This window comes from Lotus japonicus, chromosome 6, assembly GCF_012489685.1.
Source record: "Lotus japonicus ecotype B-129 chromosome 6, LjGifu_v1.2".
NCBI lineage: Eukaryota > Viridiplantae > Streptophyta > Magnoliopsida > Fabales > Fabaceae > Lotus > Lotus japonicus.
In genome coordinates this window covers 32089633-32098854 of record NC_080046.1, presented here as the reverse complement: position 1 = coordinate 32098854, position 9222 = coordinate 32089633, and the positions used below count along the sequence as shown (strand labels likewise).

Sequence of the window (9222 nt, the reverse complement as noted above, 5' to 3'; positions counted from 1 at the left end):
TGTACTCTCATAAATAACAAGGTATAATAAGCATAATCTTTAAGTTATATCTCGGTCAGTCACCTAAGTTCAGTTAGGCTAGCGACCTCACCATTCACACAACCACCTCAACACCAATGGCCATATTCACGATCATCCGCAGATGAACAATTCTCGGAGGGGACACACCGTACAACCCTCATTCATGTGGGGGGACACACCGTCCGTCCACAGAATCACAAGGTGACCGCAGTCAACCAAATCACGTGGGGACACACCGTACAACCCACAAAACACCCTCGTGTGCAAGTAACCGTTTGTCTCTAACGGTACCATCGTTCTCATGGCCCATAGTCTTCACTAGACCTATGTCCAATTACATCACATTTTACTTGCAAGCGATTAAGTTCTCATTTCTCTTTGTTAGGGCTCTAATAGTCAACCTAGAGTCTTAACATTTTCAACAGCGGGTAATGCAACTTAATGACAGTAATAATCACAGCACCAAAAGGAATTACAGCTGGATGAGCGACCTTTTTTTACAGAATAATCCAGCCAGTAACAAAATTCATCAATACCATACAAGTAAATTAGATATTCCAAATTCAGAAAACATCCAACCCAAAAACTAGTAGATTCAAGTTTTATGAAACAACTGTCATATTCATTTTCTAAAAAAAAAAAACAGCAGGAACAGTGATCACTAACGACGATCACCCGAACTCAATTCTCAACCGAATATGACATACTATACATGCCTGGAAAGCTATTTCGAAAATCTACCACTTTCTAGTTTAGCACTTTTTCTTTTGAAACCCAGAACGTGGTGATATTAGGCTCTGAAGCTCGCTGTCCGGTACAGGTAAAACAGCAGGTGTATCAGTCACTAAAACCGATCTTCAGACCTTATTACTAAACCAAAAATTTTGTTCTTTATACGCCTAGAAAGCTAGTACGAAGATCTATAACTTCCTAGTTTACCACGTTTTCATATGAAGACCAGAAATAGGTGATATCGGGCCATGAAGTCCGCTGTCCAGTACAGAAAACTGGAAGGGTCACTTCTGCCCTAAATTAAAATTTTGAAGATGCAAGTGCAAAGTTTCAAAGCCATTTTCCCGCAACAAAACGTCATATATTCATGTGGAATCACCCTAAGAAAAGATTTCAGAACCTAACACATCTCAATCATCACCTTGGACAAATAAATTTCATGCCAAACTTAGCAAGTATTGGATGGGATCTTCACAAAGCATCAAGGTCTAAGGCAAGAATAGCAAATAGTGAAACAATAACACATGGTATCTCATGGCAAAATCCAGCAGTCATCATGATCATAAAAGTCCAGCAAGCTATCCCATAACCAAACCCTCATGCAAAACCCTCACACAACAAAACTTTTCACAACAAATCATGGCAACAATTCCCTAACAACCTACCCAATCCTAGGACCAGCCCTTACCTTGCTAAAACCTTGATGAAAGAAGAAAAAGATGAAGTTTTAATTTGTAGAAGCTTTTCCTTGCTGTCCAAGTTCCCTCCCTCTTTCTCCTTCTCGAATCCTCTCCCTCTCTTTCGTGATCTCACTCTCTCTTACTCCCCTTCACGACGGCGGCCGGCGGTAAGGGTGGAAGGTGGCGGCTCCTCTCTTCTCCTCTCCTTTCTCTCTTCTGTTTTTACGTGATGGAGGTGCTGCCCAAGGGTTTCTAATTCAGATTTTGTGTGAATGAGAAAAACTCCTCCCCCCAAACCCTATTGAACCCGCGGCTACACATGCATGGGCTAGGGTTTTGAAATTTTTTTCTTTCTAAGCCCAAACAAGTAAAAACCCTGAACCCAACTAATGACTCACTTAAACCAGTCTGACCTATGAGAAAACCAAACCACTTTTTAATAAAAACAAGATTAAAACAGGAATTAAAAGGAAAATTGTCCAATTAACCCGCCGGTACTGTACAGCCAAAACCATCGTCACTAAAACTACAATATCTCGAGGTACCGATATCGGAATGACCTGATTCCACTTCGAGAATTTTCTAAACTTAAAGGGCTACAACTCCCTTGAACGAAGTTTACCTAAATGAGGTCGTTAAGACCCTCTAAAAATTCACACAAGTTGACAGTTGAAATCTGCCAATTTCCAAACTTGAACAAAACCCTCATTTTATTCAATCTTTCTCAAAAACAAAACAAACTAAAATAGGGCCTTACAATACCACCCCCCTTAAAAAATAGTTTCGCCCTCGAAACTTAAGGGTTTACAAACAAATCGGGATGTGACTCCCGCATCTTATTCTCTAGTTCCCATGTGGCATCGCCTGTCGCTTGATTCCAAACGACCTTCACCAAGGACACCTCCTTGTTCCTCAGACGTTTGGTACTCTTGTCGACAATCTTGATGGGTGGCATCACCATCGTCAGATCATCATTTAGCTGAATGTCGTTAGGTTCAAGAACGTGAGACTCGTCAGCCATGTACTTCCGCAACTGTGACACATGGAGTACATCATGGATATTGGATAGGAAAGGCGGCAACGCAATCCTATATGCCACTGGCCCAACTAGTTTCGTTATCTGGTACGGTCCAATGAACTTTGGAGTAAGCTTCTTAGACTTGATCGCCCTTCCGACACCTGTCATCGGGGTAGCCCGTAAGAAGACATGATCTCCAGCTTGAAATTCCAGCTCTTTCCTTCGATTGTCAGCGTAACTCTTCTGACGAATCTGCGGGATCATCATCTTTTCTTGAATTCAAAGGCGTCCGACACCTCCGACCATACAAAGCTTCATAAGGTGCCATCCCGATGCTCGCATGAAAGCTGTTATTGTAGGTGAACTCAATCAGCGGTAACAACTCATCCCAGCTTCCTTTATGATCTAGCACACAAGCTCTTAGCAAATCCTCCAAGGATTGAATAGTTCTTTCGGTTTGCCCATCCGTCTGTGGATGATAAGCGGAACTCAATCTCAGCTTGGTTCCCAAAGCTTGTTGCAAAGCTCCCCAGAAACGTGAGGTAAACCTCGGGTCTCTGTCCGACACAATACTATATGGTATCCCATGCAGACGAACAATCTCTGCAATGTAGATTTCTGCTAGTCTCTCCACCTTGTAGTTCAGATTGATCGGCACGAAGTGAGCGGTCTTCGTCAGTCGATCAACCACTACCCAAATTGCATCAAATCTCCTTCGCTTTAGGGGTAACGCCGTCACGAAGTCCATAGAGATGCTATCCCATTTCCACTCCGGAACATCCAACGACTGTAGTTTTCCTGCTGGCTTCTGATGTTCCACCTTAGCCTTCTGACAAGTCAAGCATGTCGACACATACTCAGCTACTTGTTTCTTCATCCAGGGCCACCAGAAATGAAGTTTCAGGTCTTGATACATCTTGTTCATCCCCGGATGAATGCTCAACCTGCTCTTGTGACCTTCATCCAAGATTAATCTTCGCATAGTTGCATCATTGGGTACACAAACTCGTCCCTTGCAACGCAGTATGTTATCGTTTCCGATAGCAAACTCCGGTGCCTTCCCTTGAGTAACTAGTTCGCGCCACTCAAGTAATCCTTCATCGGTCTCTTGCTTCGATTTGATCTCATCCAAGAGTCCACTCGACACCGTCACCATCCCGAAGCTAAGCTTCCCTGGAGCTATCTTCACATCCAAACTCAGATCTCGGAACGCCTCCAGTAGTTCTAACTCCTTGATTATCAACGAGGATACATGCATAGCCTTTCGACTAAGAGCGTCAGCTACAACATTGGTTTTCCCCGGATGATACTGTAGGTCAAACTCGTAGTCCTGTAGAAATTCCATCCATCTTCGCTGTCTCATGTTCAAATATTTATGATCGAACAAATACTTCAGACTCTTGTGATCACTGTAGATCGTGAACGTACTGCCATACATGTAATGTCTCCAAATCTTGAGAGCGTATACTATAGCAGCCAACTCCAAATCATGCGTAGGATAGTTCTTCTCATGAATCTTCAGTTGTCGCGAGGCATAAGCAATCACTTTCTTCTCCTGCATCATTACACAACCCAACCCATTATGTGAAGCGTCACAATAAACGTCATAAGGTTCTCCTTCCTTGGGTAAGGCTAGTATCGGTGCAGTAGTCAGTCGCTTCTTCATTTCCTGAAAACTCTCTTCACATTTCTCCGTCCATGCAAAAGGTTGATTCTTCTTTGTCAACTGGGTCAATGGTGAAGTCAACTTTGCATAATCCTTCACGAAGCGTCTATAGTAGCCAGCAAGTCCCACAAAACTCCTGATGTCGCTTGCTGTCTTAGGTTGTTCCCAAGACATGGTCGATTCAATCTTCTGGGGTCAACAACCACACCCTGACTTGATATGACATGACCTAGGAACTTCACCTCTTCCATCCAGAATTCACATTTCGAGCCGTTAGCATATAACTCCTTCTCCCGCAATACTCCTAGCACTTGACGCAAATGCTCTTCGTGTTCTTCTTTACTCTTCGAGTAAATCAAAATATCGTCAATGAACACCACCACGAACTTGTCCAGGAATGGCCTGAACACTCTGTTCATGTAGTCCATAAACACTGCGGGTGCATTTGTACGTAACTCCAAACGGCATCACGAGATACTCATAATGCCCGTATCGAGTTCTGAATGCGGTCTTCTGTGTGTCAGCCTCCTTGACACGGATCTGGTGATACCCTGACTTCAGGTCTATCTTCGAGAAAACAACAGCTCCCCGAAGTTGATCCATCAAATCATCTATCCGAGGCATCGGGTAACGATTCTTCACTGTCACCTTGTTGAGTTGTCGGTAATCCACACACAATCTGGACCTTCCATCCTTTTTCTTCACCAACAACACCGGTGCTCCCCATGGCGACACACTTGGTCGGATAAATCCTTTGGAAGTGAGATCCTCCAACTGTTTTGCTAACTCCGCCAACTCTGCTGGTGCCATCCGATAAGGCGCCATTGATATCGGTCCTGTACCGGGCATATTATCAATAGAGAACTCTCTTTCTCTTACTGGCGGTAATCCAGGCACATCCTCTGGAAACACATCCACAAAATCTTGCACCACCAAAATGTTGCGTACGTCGCCGTCGTTCTTCGCCTCAGCTACGACAGAGTTCACGAATGCTGGTGAACCCCTTCCCAAATTGTACGAATTCAAGTAATCCGTAATGCCAGAATCCGGAAAGACTACGGCCTTATTAGCACAATCCAACAGAACGTGATACTGTGCCAACCAGTCCATTCCCAGAATCACATCGAGCTCTTTAAGCCCTAAAAAGACGAGGTTCGCAAAGAACTTCCGATCCTCATAAATCAACAGACATTGCAAGCATGTCGTGCGCGTAACTAATCGATCGGCGGCAGGGGTCGACACCACCAAATCGAATGGTAAATCAACAGTTAGCAATCCTAACTTTTTCACACACTCCTCAGCAATGAATGAGTGTGTAGCACCAGAATCAAATAACACCATTAAAGACTCAAGTATCACGGCAATGATACTAATTTCAGACAATCTCACAGTCAAGCAAACATCTTAGCACACAAGTCTACCCAATCTCACCGCGAAGCTTCGAAAACATTTTTATCAAAAACAAAACACAACGAGTTCGGAAACTCGTAAGCCCAAAACCCTTAGTGCTCTGGTTTCTCAACCGGAGCTCTAATACCACAATGTAACGCCCCGATTTCTCGAGTGTCACACAGTAACTAATCACGTGTATTTTTACAAAGAATTTCCGCCAATTAATTAATTAACCTTTAATTAATGATAAAAGATTCATTAATTGCGAAACTCTTGAAAGATTAACCTTTACAAATCTCGCGGAAGTAAACATCATCTCAAAACTTTTGAATTAAATAAAATACGTAAGAAACATACGTCTAAAATCAAGGTAAATTACATCAACTTTAATTATCCAAATGAAAACAAAATAATTGTTCAATGCTTCCCGAACTCGGTACTCTCAACCCAAAGAGAAAATGAATGTCTCTCAACCCAACCCAAATTTTTGGCCACTTTCTCTTCATCTTCTTCCTCTTTATCTGAAGTGTAGTCGTCATCCGGTAGTGGCTCGTCACAGAGTATCAGCTTCCAAGAATGAGTCGTCGCCGTTATCTTCATGACCATCTACCCCGCCCCCCAAATAAACACATAAACAAGTAGCGCAAGGGTCAGGTCTCATATTCTCATAAAAACATTCACATATACATGTACTCTCATAAATAACAAGGTATAATAAGCATAATCTTTAAGTTATATCTCAGTCAGTCACCTAAGTTCAGTTAGGCTAGCGACCTCACCATTCACACAACCACCTCAACACCAATGACCATATTCACGATCATCCGTAGATGAACAATTCTCGGAGGGGACACACCGTACAACCCTCATTCATGTGGGGGGACACACCGTCCGCCGGACACACCGTCCGTCCACAGAATCACAAGGTGACCGCAGTCAACCAAATCACGTGGGGACACACCGTACAACCCACAAAACACCCTCGCGTGCAAGTAACCGTTTGTCTCTAACAGTACCATCGTTCTCATGGCTCATAGTCTTCACTAGACCTATGTCCAATTACATCACATTTTACTTGCAAGCGATTAAGTTCTCATTTCTCTTTGTTAGGGCTCTAATAGTCAACCTAGAGTCTTAACATTTTCAACAGTGGGTAATGCAACTTAATGACAGTAATAATCACAGCACCAAAAGGAATTACAGCTGGATGAGCGACCTTTTTTTACAGAATAATCCAGCCAGTAACAAAATTCATCAATACCATACAAGTTAGATATTCCAAATTCAGAAAACATCCAACCCAAAAACTAGTAGATTCAAGTTTTATGAAACAACTGTCATATTCATTTTCTAAAAAAAAAAGCAGGAACAGCGATCACTAACGACGATCACCCGAACTCAATTCTTAACCGAATATGATATACTATACATGCCTGGAAAGCTATTTCGAAAATCTACGACTTTCTAGTTTAACACTTTTTCTTTTGAAACCCAGAACTTGGTGACATTAGGTTCTGAAGCTCGCTGTCCGGTACAGGTAAAACAGCAGGTGTATCAGTCACTAAAACAGATCTCCAGACCTCATTACTAAACCAAAAATTTTGTTCTTTATACGCCTAGAAAGCTAGTTCGAAGATCTATAACTTCCTAGTTTACCACGTTTTCATCTGAAGACCAGAAATAGGTGATATCGGGTCATGAAGTCCGCTGTCCAGTACAGAAAACTGGAAGGGTCACTTCTGCCCTAAATTAAAATTTTGAAGAAGCAAGTGCAAAGTTTCAAAGCCATTTTCCAGCAACAAAACGTCATATATTCATGTGGAATCACCCTAAGAAAAGATTTCAGAACCTAACACATCTCAATCATCACCTTGGACAAATAAATTTCACGCCAAACTTAGCAAGTATTGCATGGGATCTTCACAAAGCATCAAGGTCTAAGGCAAGAATAGCAAATAGTGAAACAATAACACATGGTATCTCATGGCAAAATCCAGCAATCATCATGATCATAAAAGTCCAGCAAGCTATCCCATAACCAAACCCTCATGCAAAACCCTCCAACAACAAAACTTTTCACAACAAATCATGGCAACAATTCCCTAACAACCTACCCAATCCTAGGACCAGCCCTTACCTTGCTAAAAGCTTGATGAAAGAAGAAAAAGATGAAGTTTTGAAGAAGCTTTTCCTTGCTGTCCAAGTTCCCTCCCTCTTTCTCCTTCTCGAATCCTCTCCCTCTCTCTCGTGATCTCACTCTCTCTTACTCCCCTTCACTACGGCGGCCGGCGGTAAGGGTGGAAGGTGGCGGCTCCTCTCTTCTCCTCTCCTTTCTCTCTTCTGTTTTTACGTGATGGAGGTGCTGCCCAAGGGTTTCTAATTCAGATTTTGTGTGAATGAGAAAAACTCCTCCCCCCAAACCTTATTGAACCCGCGGCTACACATGCATGGGCTAGGGTTTTGAAATTTTTTTCTTTCTAATCCCAAACAAGTAAAAACCCTGAACCCAACTAATTACTCACTTAAACCGGTCTGACTTATGAGAAAACTAAACCACTTTTTAATAAAAACAAGATTAAAACAGGAATTAAAAGGAAAATTCTCCAATTAACCCGCTGGTACTGTACAACCAAAACCATCGTCACGAAAACTACAATATCTCGAGGTACCGATATCGGAATGACCTGATTCCACTTCAAGAATTTTCTACACTTAAAGGGCTACAACTCTCATGAAGGAAGATTTCCCAAATGTGGTCGTTAAGACCCTCTAAAAATTCACACAAGTTGACAGTTGAAATCTGCCAATTTCCAAACTTGAACAAAACCCTCATTTTACTCAATCTTTCTCAAAAACAAAACAAACTAAAATAGGGCCTTACACAAAGTCCTCTTCCTTGTTGTTGTATACATAGTTCCAGTTCTTTCTCTGTTCGGGTGCAGAAGGTCCGGCTTTTCCTGGGAAGGGCGGTGCACAGGATTCTTCAAAAGACTCTTCTTCTGGACTATTGATAGACTCAGAGGAGGAACGATGTGCGGGAATAGTTCTATGAGCTGCTTTCTTTCCGATAAACCAGGGTGCTCTGCCAGCCATAATAAGAAGTTGAAGGTTTTTTGAAAGAGGGTAGGATGTTTTTGTGAGAAAATGAAAGGATGGGTGATGGTGAGATGGCCTTTGGTAACTTATCAAGGAGTTGCTGCCAGTTGGGTGGAGAGAGAAAGTGGGTTTTTGAAGAGTCGATGAGATAAGATGGGGATGTGACAGAAATCACCGAAGTGACACCGGATGTGACAGTTTCCGTGATGGTTTAGGTTAGGTTTAGTTTATATTATATGTAAATTTATTGAATAAATGTTAGCCTATTTTTCTAAAAAAATAAAATTTAGACTACGAAATTTTATTTAATTTTGTGAACTCTTACTTGAAATTAATGTTTAATTATTTATTGTAATTCTCTTGGACAACTCTGTGTAACAAAGAGATATAAATAGTGTAACCCAAAAAGAAAAGAGTTGTAGATATTAAAATAATGCCATAAATTTTTTTTTTGAAATTAATAATGCCATAAATTTGATAGTAAAAGCATACTCCTTCATTTTGTGAATAGATTTATAATTTAATGATTCAATGCTAAATACAAATATTTTTTTCATTTTTTTAAACTGAAGATGAGTTTTTTTTTGGAAGGCCAAATAATTATGCATTAAGACAAA

The 9222-nt window shown here is 41.5% G+C and overlaps 1 long non-coding RNA gene across 1 annotated transcript; it reads right to left on the bottom strand.

The window, feature by feature from the left end:
• Nucleotides 1–5854: 5854 nt before the first annotated feature.
• On the bottom strand, nt 5855–8734 carry LOC130721869 (uncharacterized). Its single transcript, XR_009013677.1, has 2 exons — nt 8391–8734; nt 5855–6115 (listed from the first exon to the last, which is right to left on the bottom strand). It is a non-coding gene; the product is annotated as an uncharacterized LOC130721869 (long non-coding RNA).
• Between the last annotated feature and the right edge of the window lie 488 nt (nt 8735–9222).